Source organism: Nanorana parkeri, unplaced genomic scaffold (genome assembly GCF_000935625.1).
Source record: "Nanorana parkeri isolate BGI_ZX_2015 unplaced genomic scaffold, ASM93562v1 scaffold1702, whole genome shotgun sequence".
Lineage (NCBI taxonomy): Eukaryota > Metazoa > Chordata > Amphibia > Anura > Dicroglossidae > Nanorana > Nanorana parkeri.
In genome coordinates this window covers 86,932-99,629 of record NW_017307970.1, presented here as the reverse complement: position 1 = coordinate 99,629, position 12,698 = coordinate 86,932, and the positions used below count along the sequence as shown (strand labels likewise).

General features: G+C 44.7%; 1 protein-coding gene across 4 annotated transcripts in view; it reads left to right on the top strand.

Moving 5' to 3' along the window:
- Positions 1-10,601: 10,601 nt before the first annotated feature.
- MIB2 (mindbomb E3 ubiquitin protein ligase 2) overlaps positions 10,602-12,698 on the top strand; it is a 53,149-nt gene continuing 51,052 nt past the window's right edge. For 3 of the 4 annotated variants that reach the window (XM_018571222.1, XM_018571220.1, XM_018571221.1), the window contains exon 1: positions 10,603-11,076. The gene's annotated coding sequence lies outside the window, so the exon portion shown is untranslated. Of the gene's footprint in view, positions 11,077-12,698 lie in introns of all 4 variants that reach the window. The other variant, XM_018571219.1, reaches the window with a different exon arrangement.

Genomic DNA, 12,698 nt, shown 5'->3' with positions numbered 1-12,698 from the left:
TTATATGTGCGAAAATGACGATTGCGCCCATTACGCCGCACATGTTACATATCGCCGCTAACATCGCAGTGAGAGCAATAATTGTAGGGCCATTCATAACTGATAACCCTAAACTTATGAGCAGTAAAAGCTCTTAAAGCGTTGCCTATGGAAAATTTTGGGTATCGTCGTTTCTTTGCGATTTCACGTGTGCGTGCAATTTTAAGACTTGACATGTTTGCTGTGTATTTACATGACATGACCCCGTCTTTTATGTTTTACCAAAAAATCAGGTAAAGATAAATGTATTATAACATTAATGTAAAAAAAAAAATTTCAGTAATTTTTCCTTAACATAGTAAAAAATAAAACCCCCAGTGGTGATTAAATACCCCCAAACGAAAGCTCTATGTGTCCCCAAAAAATGGTATCAAATTCATTTCAGTACAGCGTTGCATGACGGAATAAACTTCAGTCAAAGTACCGCAGCGCTGAATACTGAAAAGTGGCCTGGCCAGGAAGGGGGTCTAAACACCTGGTCAGCAAGTGGTTAATGAGCCTCTGGCCTTGAACAAGGATGCATGTTGGTTCTGAACACAGTGGCTGCATACATATTTTTAACCAAGAATTCGCCAAGCACAGAATAGCAGTACACGTGTATCTTGTATGACGGGAGCCCTCTAAGGACAGATTCCATTTAAATATTCGGATAGTTTTGAGCACGTAAAAATCTTCAAATGCCAGAGATCCCAGAAACCTCTTTCACTTCTGAAATCCTTTTGTTGTTTGGAGATGAGTGCCAGCGTTGGTTTGCATTTTATTTCAGTTAATTGCAGAAACATTGTTTTACAGAGTTAGTGCTTCAGGCAACAAATTTTGATCAAAAGAAGTATCGTCTTTTTTGTAGTTCATGGGCAAGAAGGAGCATGATGGTCCTGAGTTATGTGAGGAAAGTCAATGAGTCATCAGAAGAGTGACGTATCCCTTATTAGAAGGAGGTTTCAGTGCATAAAGGGAACTGCAAAGCAAGCCGTGTCTGCTGTACTAACCCAGAATACTGTGGGAATCCTTTGTCATGCATTTAACTTATTCTTGTCAGATATGTATTGTATTGTATGTATTTAACAGCATGCATGTCAATACCCTTATGCCACAGTTAAAAATCACTGGGATGCTGCCAGATTATGAACAGGGGCCCGCTCCGATGCCCCTCCCAGGGCTTGGGGACTGGCATCACAGGTGTCGGCGGGGAGAGGAACCAGCGTACATTCGTTCGCCGATCTCCCCACTGAATGGGGTCGGAACCAACGCTGATTGCATCACTTCCGGTTCCTCAGCTGTCATTCTCTAATTTATTATTCTTTATATACCGCCAACAATTTACACAGCGCTTTACATAGTTGCACATTCACATCAGTCCCTGCCCTCAATCTTACAATCTAGGGTCCCTATCTCACATACATACAAGGGTCAATTTAGACAGGAGCCAGTTAACCTTCCAGCATGTCTTTGGAGTGTGCGAGGAAACTGGAGTACCCGGAGGAAACCCACACCAGCACAGGGAGAACATGTAAACTCGCAAGTGACCTGGCCGGTACCTGGGGAAGAAGCTTTTCAAGCGCAATCTGTGCTTGAGTAGCTTCTTTGAGGTGGAAAGGGGACACGGGTGCGGGTGATCGTATTCATACGCCGCCGGAATGGAACATGTATGCGTCCCGGCCAGAAAACCTGCCCCCCTACGGACCTGCAAATGAGGTGAGCGTAGGGGGGCGTACGGCCGCGTAGCCCCATAGAGAAGGACGGGGGCTGCGTTCTAATCACACGCAGCACCTGTCCTTCCCGGCAGCTACATGGTACAGCCCCGCATGCAGCACGGAGCTGTACGTGCAGGCCGATTCGTGTGTGAATGAGGCCTAATAAATGTTACATCTAAAAATAAAGATTTTTTAAAAAAAGAATTCAAAAAAACAAACAAACAACTGATTCCTATTGGCCGTCACCTGCTAGAGTCTTCTAGCAGGTCCCAGCCAATGAATAACAACTGGGTGGAGCCGGCCGTGACGTCACAACTGTGACATCCGACCAGATGTTATTGTTTAATGACAGATCAGCGTCCCCAGGTCATTTGGGGACGCTGATCTGTCATTACTACTGGGCGGGGCCAGCCGTGAGATCACGGCTGGCTCCGCCTAGCTGTCATTTGCGAGGCGTATGGCCAGCCTTTGACAAGGCATATGCCTTCGGTTCGGCCACCTTCAGCAGCTATTCACTATAGCCCGTACAGCAGCCCTTCGGTTCGACTGAACCACAGGGCTCCCGCAAACGCAGCTAGGCGAAAGATCAACCGAAGCTTCGACTGACCCTTCAGCTAGCTTTGTGAATAGATCTTTTAGTGTTTTTAGTTAAAAAAAAAAACTAGTTCTGCTTGAGAATTTTTTGGTTACTTTACAAAGCTTGCTTTTTGTTTTTTATGGATTTTCTGAAAATGGCTGTTCTAGCAGAAAACGTCCCTTTTTCAGTGTTACTCATATTTATAAGATTGCTTCTCAGAGTGGTAAATCTGTGAAGAGACTCGGATAATATACTTAAATAAAGCGTATTGTCTCGCTCTATTTATAGAAGGAGTACTCCCTTAATCATTTCACCAAGACACTGGCTTGCAGTCACTCCTAATTCTGTCCTGGCCATTTGAATCCTGATTTAGCCAATAGGCAAGCTGGAGATTTTTCTATCCCTGTTAAATCCTATAGAGGGATTTATTAATCTATGTGGAGGATTATAGGCATGCTCTGTCTAGAAAAAGCTCCACCTCAGCATAGTCTGCCATTTGTGTCTGTGGCAGAAAGTCTCAGGCTGCTTATAGTGTATGTGGCTGGACAATGGAGGCCGAGAGAAGAGCAGGCCACCCGCCAGTTCGGCTCACCTCTATGTGCGCGTGGTGGAGCCATTTCTATATTATGCAACCTCTTCGCTGGCCGGTGTCATTGAAAACCATTGCGGTGTGCATTCTGAAGCCGAAGGTCACGTGTTCACTTGTAACGTGTTTGCTGTACATTGGTTTTCCGGTTATAGTTACCTTTTGTTTCTCTTTTCTTGTAGGACATTTTGCTGTGTGCTTCTGATTGGTCTAATTGTGATTGTTCTACACATGAGCAGTGTATGAATGTGCAAAGTCTTCTGGTCTGGATATTTGATACAAAGGGATTATTTAAAGTGTATCTAAACCAAGAACAAAAACGTAATATATTGCAGTCCAGTCATGATGTGGTGGTCATAGGCCATACCTATAATGAGGCAGGTGGTTGCCTCAGGCGGCATCTCATTGTGGGGGGTGGCAGGTGTGGGGGTGACCAGGGGCAACCACAGTGCCCCAGGTTGCTAAGAACTCTTAGCAACCCGTGATGCTCTGTCTGGCTTCCTGCTCAGCTCAATGACATCATTGGTTGCCAGGATGCTGAGCGGGATGCTCTTGACTGGTGTCAAGAATTATGAGGTGAGTGATTTTCACCTAGCCTCATAATCTGAGCTGATATGTGACAATGAAACTGTCACAGGTCTGCTCAGTAAATCGGGAAGTGAGCGAACACATACCGTCGCTCGCTCACTTCTCAATCTATCCCTGCAGAGAGCCGTGACTGTCACGGCTCCTTGCAGGGATCCCCCCCCCTTCCGATCCTCCAGCGCTGACTGGTGAAACGGACGGGGGAGGGGGCGGGCACAGCTGGCTCTGCGTCTGGATAATCAGAGCCAGCTGTCCATCACGCAGCTGGGTGGATCCAGAAAGTATTGTCGGGATTCGTTCCGGCTGCGGCGTCTCAGTATACGGCAAACTGTAGCTCGCCATATACTGAGCTTTGGGTCACGGGAGAACTAGTTTTGTGTTTCCCGTGTCCCTCAGGAGAACTATGGGGAAAAGCCCTAACCCCATAGTTCTCCTTTAGGCTCCACACTGCAAGGGTTACCTGCTTGTTTCTGCCTAGGGTTAAGAAAAAAAGTTATACTCACCCGAACCTTCAAACTGGCAGTGCTCCCTCCATCCTCTCTCCGACTCCTTTGAAAGGATGGCATGTCCCTCCGTGTCCTCATGTCCAATACAAGGTATAGAACGTGATGACTCCAGGAGTCCTAGCGCACTGCAGCAGAGTGGGAGAGACACTCCAGTGTAGAGGTGCACTGAAATGGAATTTTCAGACCGAAACCGAAAATAAAAAAGTTGTCAGGCTGAAAAATAATTTTAAGAATAATTTTTTAAATATTTTTTTTCTTTTCTTTATTTTTTTTTTCTTTACTGTCGGGGTCTAAACAGACTCCTGATATTTCCCTTTTGAAAAAGAAAGAGATTGAAGACAGAGTCCTCAATCTCTTTTTCTGCAGCATCTTATGAATGAACAGGAAGCCTCTATACTGAGTGTTCCTGTCCATTCATAAGCTGTAGATATATTATGAGTTACTATGTCCACAATCATGAATGAACAGGAAGTGATGTAGAGCACTTCCTGTTCATTCATAACTGGGGACACAGTAAAGATACTATGTGAGTGTTTGTATACCGCTCTCTCTGTGCGGGAGGAGAGCTCGGCCTCCTATGACACTGACAGTTTACAGCCTCTCTGCTCGGCCTCCTGAACGTATCTCTCCTCCCCGCTGGACTCTGCTTTTTTTTTTTCAGAGGGGACACAGAGCAGCGCCCAGTGATGAGGAGAGAAACTAGAGATGCACTGCAATTTCGGCCAGAAAATTGTACTTTTGGCATTTTGCCGAAAGTACCATTTTTGGACAAATAAGTTTCAGCGGACGAAATTTCGGTGCATCCCTACTCCAGGGACCAGTCTAAGAGCGGGCCAGCTCGGAAACCCAAAAAACAGTAGTTAATCCATGCAGTGCGGGTTAGTCCCAACGCAAGGGTTAATAAAACTTCTGCCTGGAGTTCTTCTTTGATGCTGACTTGCTTCCTTGGCTTGTTGCTTGTGATGATCAGCCAGGTATGGTCACCTGTAGATGGAATTAGGCTGTTCATCGTCTGTACACTTCCTCCTACAAAGTTAGTAATTTATTTGAATATTCTACAAGTTCCTCTAAGGCTCCCAGTTCCCAATACACCTGACCTGGTTGTCTCATACCATCTGTAGTCTCTTCTCCTGCATTATGAATACATTTCCTTGTATATACTGGAGATATTCAGGAACACAAAAATATTTCTCTGCAAAGCCAGAGCTACGAAGCAGTTCTTCCAAAACATCATCTATGGAACATTCTATAGAGCTGGGGAAACATCAGCAGACCTTGGACACCTATTCATGCACACACAGTATTGATGATAATACAGTTTCTGTACCAGGCTTGGCCTACACACTGTAGAAGGTCAGTTTTCTGAACCAGGCGGTCATCTTTAGGACAGTTTTTCCAATTTTTGTTACGGCCTCTTCAATTTGCAGACCTGGCAGGAGGAGGATCCCCGATGTTTGCTCCCAGTATTCTCTTTCTCCAGTGTAATAAAAACAGCAGTTCCATTGTCTGAATTATGGTGAGAGGCCAAGCACTGTGCGGTGGTAAAGCGAGGATGTTCTTGACTGAAAACAGTGATGATCGCTTCTGTCTGGCATCAACAACTGCAGAGGGAGCCTTGTTCTTATGCCCCCCGGAGAAGGAACAGAGGTGATTTTGGGAAGGGGTTCTAGCATACATCTTTGGCGTATCTTATGCAACATGAAATCATTAAGACATCTTATAAAGGATTCATTCAGACTCTGGCATCGGGCATGGTTCAGTCTCTTGGTAGAAAGGCATCATTGAGAACCTGGTAAAATGCCAATGCCTTTAATGAGCCATACATTACCTCCACTGTCTACTTTGTCCCCTGTAGGTGTCTGATTTGGCCAGGATAAAAGAGAGCACTCCCAGCTTGCTGGCATACCATAGAGGTGTGGCAGGAACCTGTCCAATATTGCAATATTAAAGCCTTGGAAAAAGGTTAGATCAGGGGTAAGCAACCTTGGCATTCCAGCTGTTGTGGAAATACAAGTACTATAAGGCATTGCAAGACTCTGACAGCCATGGGTATTGGGGACAGCACAGTAGTGTAGGGATTACTGCTTCTGCCTTGCAGCACTGGGGTCCCTGGTTCTAATCCCAGCCAGATCACTATCTGCAAGGAGTTTGCATGTTCTCTCTGAGCCTATGTGGGTTTCCCCCAGGTACTCCGGTTTCCTCCCACACTCCAAAGACATTCTGGGAGTTTAACTGGCTCCTATCTAAATTGGCAGGGGCCTGGAACTGGCTCCTAGACCGCTCCCTGCAGCCTGTTGTAGTGAAGTAATATATGGCGGGAAGTATAAATATATATCTACCCAAATATATTTATTTATATGCGTTGTGAAAATCCAGGCAACCTCAGTACCTTGCCAGAGAGTAGCGTTTAATTGGATTGAAGAAACAGATGAATAGGAACACTCCAACAGAGTAATACAGAGTAAAATATCTAGACCTCAGATGACAAAGGTTCCATGAGGACACACTCTAACTACCCAGCATATATCTCCAATCTATATATGCACCTCTGCGCCTCTCCTCATGACTCTGAATTCCCCTCTCAGCCACCTTAGGCTCTCTATTCATATACAGTTTAGTGCCATTCACTAACACTGAATGGATTCTGATTGGCTGGTCTAATTACCCCTTTGATGTTGGGTAACTAAACAGGTTTTGACAAAATTCCCTACAGCTGTTCCATTGTGTACAATCAACAAAACAGGACGGTCACCTGGTCAATAAACTAACGCAATAAAAATGTCCCTCGGCATCCTCACATCCTATACACTGTATTCGGCATGATGACGCAATCGACCTTAGACCGCTGGAGCAAAGAACGATGAGGCTGAAGGGACTCGTCTAGGAGTCAGCCAGGATTGTGGTTCAGGTGAGTATATCTCTGTTATTTTAGCTCCCTAGGCAAAACAAGCACTTAACCCCTGCACTGCAGGCACGCCCCCCCACCCCCCCCCCCCCATTGCAAGGGTTAAGATTGTATTTGCCCGGAGTTCTTCTTTAAAGAAAACCTGTACTGAGCGAAATGTATGGGCTGCTCTTGCTGACCTTCTGAAAATGCTAGCGATCTGTGGTTGCAATACATTTGATGACGAGGGAAAAGTATACAGTCAAGGGAATTAAAACTCCTGATCTGCATACATATTGTGGGTCCATAACGCAATGCATTGAGGCCATTGAGCAGTATAGCAGTCAGGTAACTAGCATTTTCAGAGAGGTCAGCAGTGACAGCATATATGTTTCTTTCAGTACAGGTTTCCTTTAAGTTTGATCATGTAGATGACGTGGTGCCTGCTGTCTGTGGGTTCACATGGAGCAGTTGCATTGACATATGGAGGCATTTTATATTCATGAGCACAGCCCGCCCACATCTTGATCTGAAATTAGACCTGGAATTGTCCACAGTGTACCAGGAAAAGAGGTAAAGACGTGCGCAGACGTGATGCAGAGCATTAGGATAGTTTGAAATGAGTTTCCTGCAATGGTAGACACATTCTGATCAGCTGTGCCGGGATTGTCATTTCATAAGAGGTAGAGACAGGACACGGGATTTTTACTCTTGCGGTATGATTGCACACAGCTCTGTTTTCTTACATCTCTGCCATGACCGACAGCAGTGCCTATCGCAATAGTAACAGTGGTGCAGGTGATGTACTTTGTACTTTCCTTTGTTCCAAGGCAAAGAAGAAGATTGGTCTCGGTTATTGGGTGTTTTCCAGATGTTGGGAGATTTCCCTGTGTGTTCGTTAGGGATCACTTCCATCAGCCTGGGACCCTTACCAACCCTCTTTTAGGCCAGAATGGCCTCATAACCAACAGGTCTGTTAGCCAGAAGCATCCCTTGTATTATCTATTGCAAGGGTATATGTATGTTTATGAATCAGTCTTGGATGATCGGTACCGGTTGGCCTGGTGCTATTGAACTCAGCAGATTCATTCTCTCAGAGTTGATGGGCCGGGGGATGTTTTGTTCTGGTCATGTAATGGTATCGTCTCCAGATCTGACCCTAACGTGGTGGATTGAGCGATCACCTTTGCATGGGTATGAGCCACTTTAGGTCCTCTATAAATCTATTCACTTTCTACAAGTAGGAAATATAACCGAAAGTACTTCTAAACCACAACGGCGTGCTGCCATACACTAACAGTCTTCTACTTGCTACTATATCATGAAATTAATTCTAGGTATGTATTTAAACTATTAGAAGCTGTAGAAACGTTTGTGCATTTTAATGTATGTTTTCAATTCTGTTACCTAAAAATAGTCCAAGGCACTTTCTGTGGGAATGTCTCTTCAGATTGGCACGTAGCCTACCAGGTCAAGCCATTCCAAATGTTTTCATGTTCTCTCAACCCGTGGTCCCGTATGGTACACCTCTCGCTGTATTAACTTCTTTACTCTGGGCACTAATATGATCATATATGGAGCATACAAATGGTATGATAAGACAATGTGTTCTGAAGGTTTCCTCCCTCTTCCTTGCCTGCAGATATGCCGGATTGTGAATTAAAGTGCCACACTCCTTTTAATAGTCCAGACACATCTTTAGTCGATATAGGATTGAGGAGACAGTTTAGAAATATCCACTGCATTTCAGGGGCTCATCTAAATGCCCCCTTCATCAGGGCTTGTTCAGTGTGTCATTTGTGATTAATCTCCCATACTCATCTCTTATGGGACCCACTGTTCTTTTACCTTTTTACTATTTATATATTGGAAGAATTTTTGGGGTTCTTTTTTTATATTGACTGTGGCAATATGTTTTTAGTATCCTACGATATTCCACATATTCTAGGTTAAAAGCTCTTCCAGTCTTTTAACCATTTTCCCCCCAACAGAGCTTCTCCCTCCCCATTTAGATGCAGCCCGTCTCTACTGTAGAGTCAGTAGCAGGATATGAAAGCCTTCATAGAAGCAGCAGGAGTTGAGAGAGATGAACCAGTGGCTGAGGAACTAGTGTAGGAAATAGGAGTTTGGGTTCATGGAGAACTGGGCTGATTTTTCAGTCGACTCAACAATCAACCCAGTTCTCCATGAACCCAAACTCCTATTTGCTACACCAGTTCCTCAGCCATTTGTTCACCTCTCTTAACTCCCGCTGCTTCTCTGGTGCTCTATGAAGACTTTCATATCCTGCCACCTACAGTATGTACAGTTTTGGGTATTTTCCTTTTTCACAATTTTGCAAGCACACTATTTTTAGTTTAGATTGTACACGTAAGCATGTTTGTAAGAAAACGTTATCACTGGCTTGGTGGCAAAAGAGCTTAAAGAAAAATGTCATGGGAGAAATATTTAGGACGCCATCCTTCTGAATTTCGGGCCGGTGCAGACCTGAGTGTTCAGAGATGCACGTCCCGGGATCGCGTGGTCGTGCAATATTGCAGACAGTGATTGCTGCAAAGCCCCATTGATTTTAATGGGGTACATTCGCTCTGCAATCGCAGAAAAAAGGTACATGTACCTTTTTTTTTTTTTTTTTTGCGTAACACAGCGACGCTCGGCTGTCTTAGTTGCGATCGTGTTGGGATGCACGGGCGGAATTGCGGCGGGAAACCGCGCGATCCGCCCGATGTGACTGGGGTGCCATTAGAAAATAATGGCACCCACAGCACGATCGTCGGCCCCTGACCGCGCGGCAATCCACGTGGTATCTTGCACGATTGCCACACGGTCACGGATCGCCCAGGTGTGCACCGGCCCTTAGACTTCCTTGCTGTCATGCTGATCTAATGACTTCAGTACTTTGAGTGACTGATCTGGAACCAGTATGCAGGAGTTCTTTCTAATCTGCATGGTTGTTTCTGGTTAGCGATTTAGCGAAAACCAGGAAATTGGCATTTTCAGGGTGTCAGCAAGAGATGCCCCTTTTTTTTTTTAGCAGAACAAGTTTCCTTTAAAGCCCAGCTCTGGACAATTAAAAAAATAGTTCCTAAGCAGCAGAGGTTTTATACAAGAAAAAAAACCGGCTTTGGCTGCATTACTCAACCCCTCTGGCATTCTGTCCCCTGCAGTCAATCCTTTCCACCACTAGATGTCCTCGGTCTCTCTGGGTTGAATGACAGCCAGCTTATCTCCACCTGGAAGACTAAGGATATCCTGTAAGCACTGAATGTCATAGGCCTGCCCCCTGAGGGGGCGATATCATGATGCCCTGTACTCGCATGTAGGATCACTCATCACAGGATCCTCTTGAAGACATCTAGAAAAGGTGATTATTGAAAAAACGTACTACCCGAGAGGTATTCAGGGAAGGGTGACTGAGGAGCAGCCCGGAGTTGGGCTTTAAGTATATCTGTAAGTTGGTGTTTGTAGCACGTGTAGCTCACATGAATATGTTGCCCACTTTCTGCTGCATGCTATTCATTTATGAATGCATTTGTTTGCATGTAGAGAGCTTTAATAAATGTCTCTTATCACATTAGATGTGACTTGCAGCCTCCGTCTGTCACACACGTCTGTTAATGCTGCAGATTTGCATTGACAATGAGAGGAGGCGTCAGTGTGTGTCAAATGAACATCCCTGTCTCAAGTCTCGCTTCCCATCCCTTCTACTGTGACATCTGTGTGTTGAGCATGCCTTGTGTGCTGTGCCCGGCGCTCTCGCCAGGGGTAGCCAAGACTATCACAGTCTAGTGCTCCTTCTTTATTTTTCCAGGCACAGGACAAAAGAATGAAGAGCCCCGGGGTTATTTAACTTCTGTCCTCTCTATCTGGCCATTCACAGCCTGATTCCAGACTCCGGTAGCTTCAGTGAGGCTCATGTCTCGCTTGCCTAGCAGGGCTTTTGTTTTTTGTTTGGCTCTCCCGTTGTGCCCCACAACAATCAGCTAATGGTGGCATACCATGGTGGAATTATAGGACTTAATCTGGCCAAAGGGATCATATCTCTCTGCTGCGTCCTGATCCGATCTCTAGGAAATCCAATGACAGCGCAATAGCCTCTCCTCGTCATGACACCTTTGGAAATCCTCAGCAACAGTACGGCATTATTGTTGAGCTTTTTTCCTATTCGCCCGTGCAGTTCCTGAGAGACATCAATGGGAGAAAAGGTAAGCACAGGAAATAGCAGGCGGCTCTAGCTGATAGCAGACTCGTTAGCAGCTGATTTGAAGAACGTTGATGTATACATGTAACTGTCAGGTTTTTCTTTTGTTGCTTCAGTAGGCTGAATATGTAATTATCTAATCAACAACAGGAGAGGTTTAACGACCTTCTCTCCAGCATTGGCACACAGGGATTCTTACCTTTCTCAATCAGGGAAAGGAAGAAAACATTAAAATGATTGCAGACAATGTCCGACAAGCAGGACAATCTCTACAAGGCCTACGAGCACTTCCAGAAAATTGTGCATGCTTTGTTGTTTGCTTGCCAACCGCAATACTTCTCAATGTTGTGATCCTTGATGTCATTTTTCATATAGGTGCCAGGTTGTCCAACCATATTTAAGTTATCTATCGTTTTTAGGCATGTGTTCCCTGTTGAAGGGTCAGTCTCCTTTTGTCAATTAGCCCACTGCACACCGTCCTACAATTTAAAGGTAATTCTGCCTTAATGGCTAATTGTAGTTCAAAATAACTAGCTTTGTAAATAGAATGCGTTGCCTATATTGTTCTGGTTTACAGGGTCTTAAGGTTTCCACTGGAGCCAAACTACAGTGTTCACATTTTTGCTTGTTGATGACATACCTGTAGTTATAACATGATGCCGTGTACACGTGACTGTTCAATAGTAATAGTGGGGCAAGTTAAGCATTTACTTAGGCCCTTTTGTGGGAAGCTAATTCAGTATTCAGAAAGGACTTGCAGAGTTCCCGCCACCATGTACATGATGCGGCCACCACAAGGAGAATCTGATGTTCATATTTTTATTTGCTTTGCATTATGTGGTGGAGGATGGTGGAGTCATGAAATCATAGTATTTTGGTGCTGGATTCTCCTTAATGAGCGACCATACCAGTAACCATAATTAACATTATTATTATTTAAAAGTATACTGATCCCTATAAATGGCTGTATAGGGTAATGGATCATTCTTGTGACCATTTTCTCTTGACGTGCCCAATGTCTACCACCTTCAAGAAATGTTCTAGCCTGCTGCCTGTTTCCTGTACTCTGCTTCCATTTGGACCTCTTTATTCCCTACCCATATCTAAATTGGAGGTCCTCATTACCTTCTTTCCTCACCCCAATCAAGAAAGATTCATGTGTTGCATGGCCTGCTGACTTCTTGGCTCCCCTTTTTTGTCAATGATAAATCTGCTGCCTACAGCTCAACAATTGTCTGTCTTTCCCCTGTCCATATATCCCACTGTCCTCTCCCTAGTCTGTGTAACTGAATCTTCACTCCTCCTCAATTATTTGTCATTTGCTGACCTCTCTCCACTTCTTCTACCTCAATATCCCATTCTTTTCTTTCTAAGCACTACTTTGTCTACATGGCCCGCTCAGTTCCTTCGCTTTGCGCACTGCTATATCTTGAGTGTCTTTGTATTCTCTAGGCCAGTTTTTCTGTTGTTTTTTTGTCACAGCACTCTTTAAAAGCAAAATCTTGAGGCACCCCAGTCTAAAATGTCAAAAAACGTAAATGTAAAACGCAACGTGTGGCCCCTCCAAAAGCCATAGTAGACCCTTAACCAGATCGGGGTCTGCTATGGATTTTAAGGTGGTTCCCC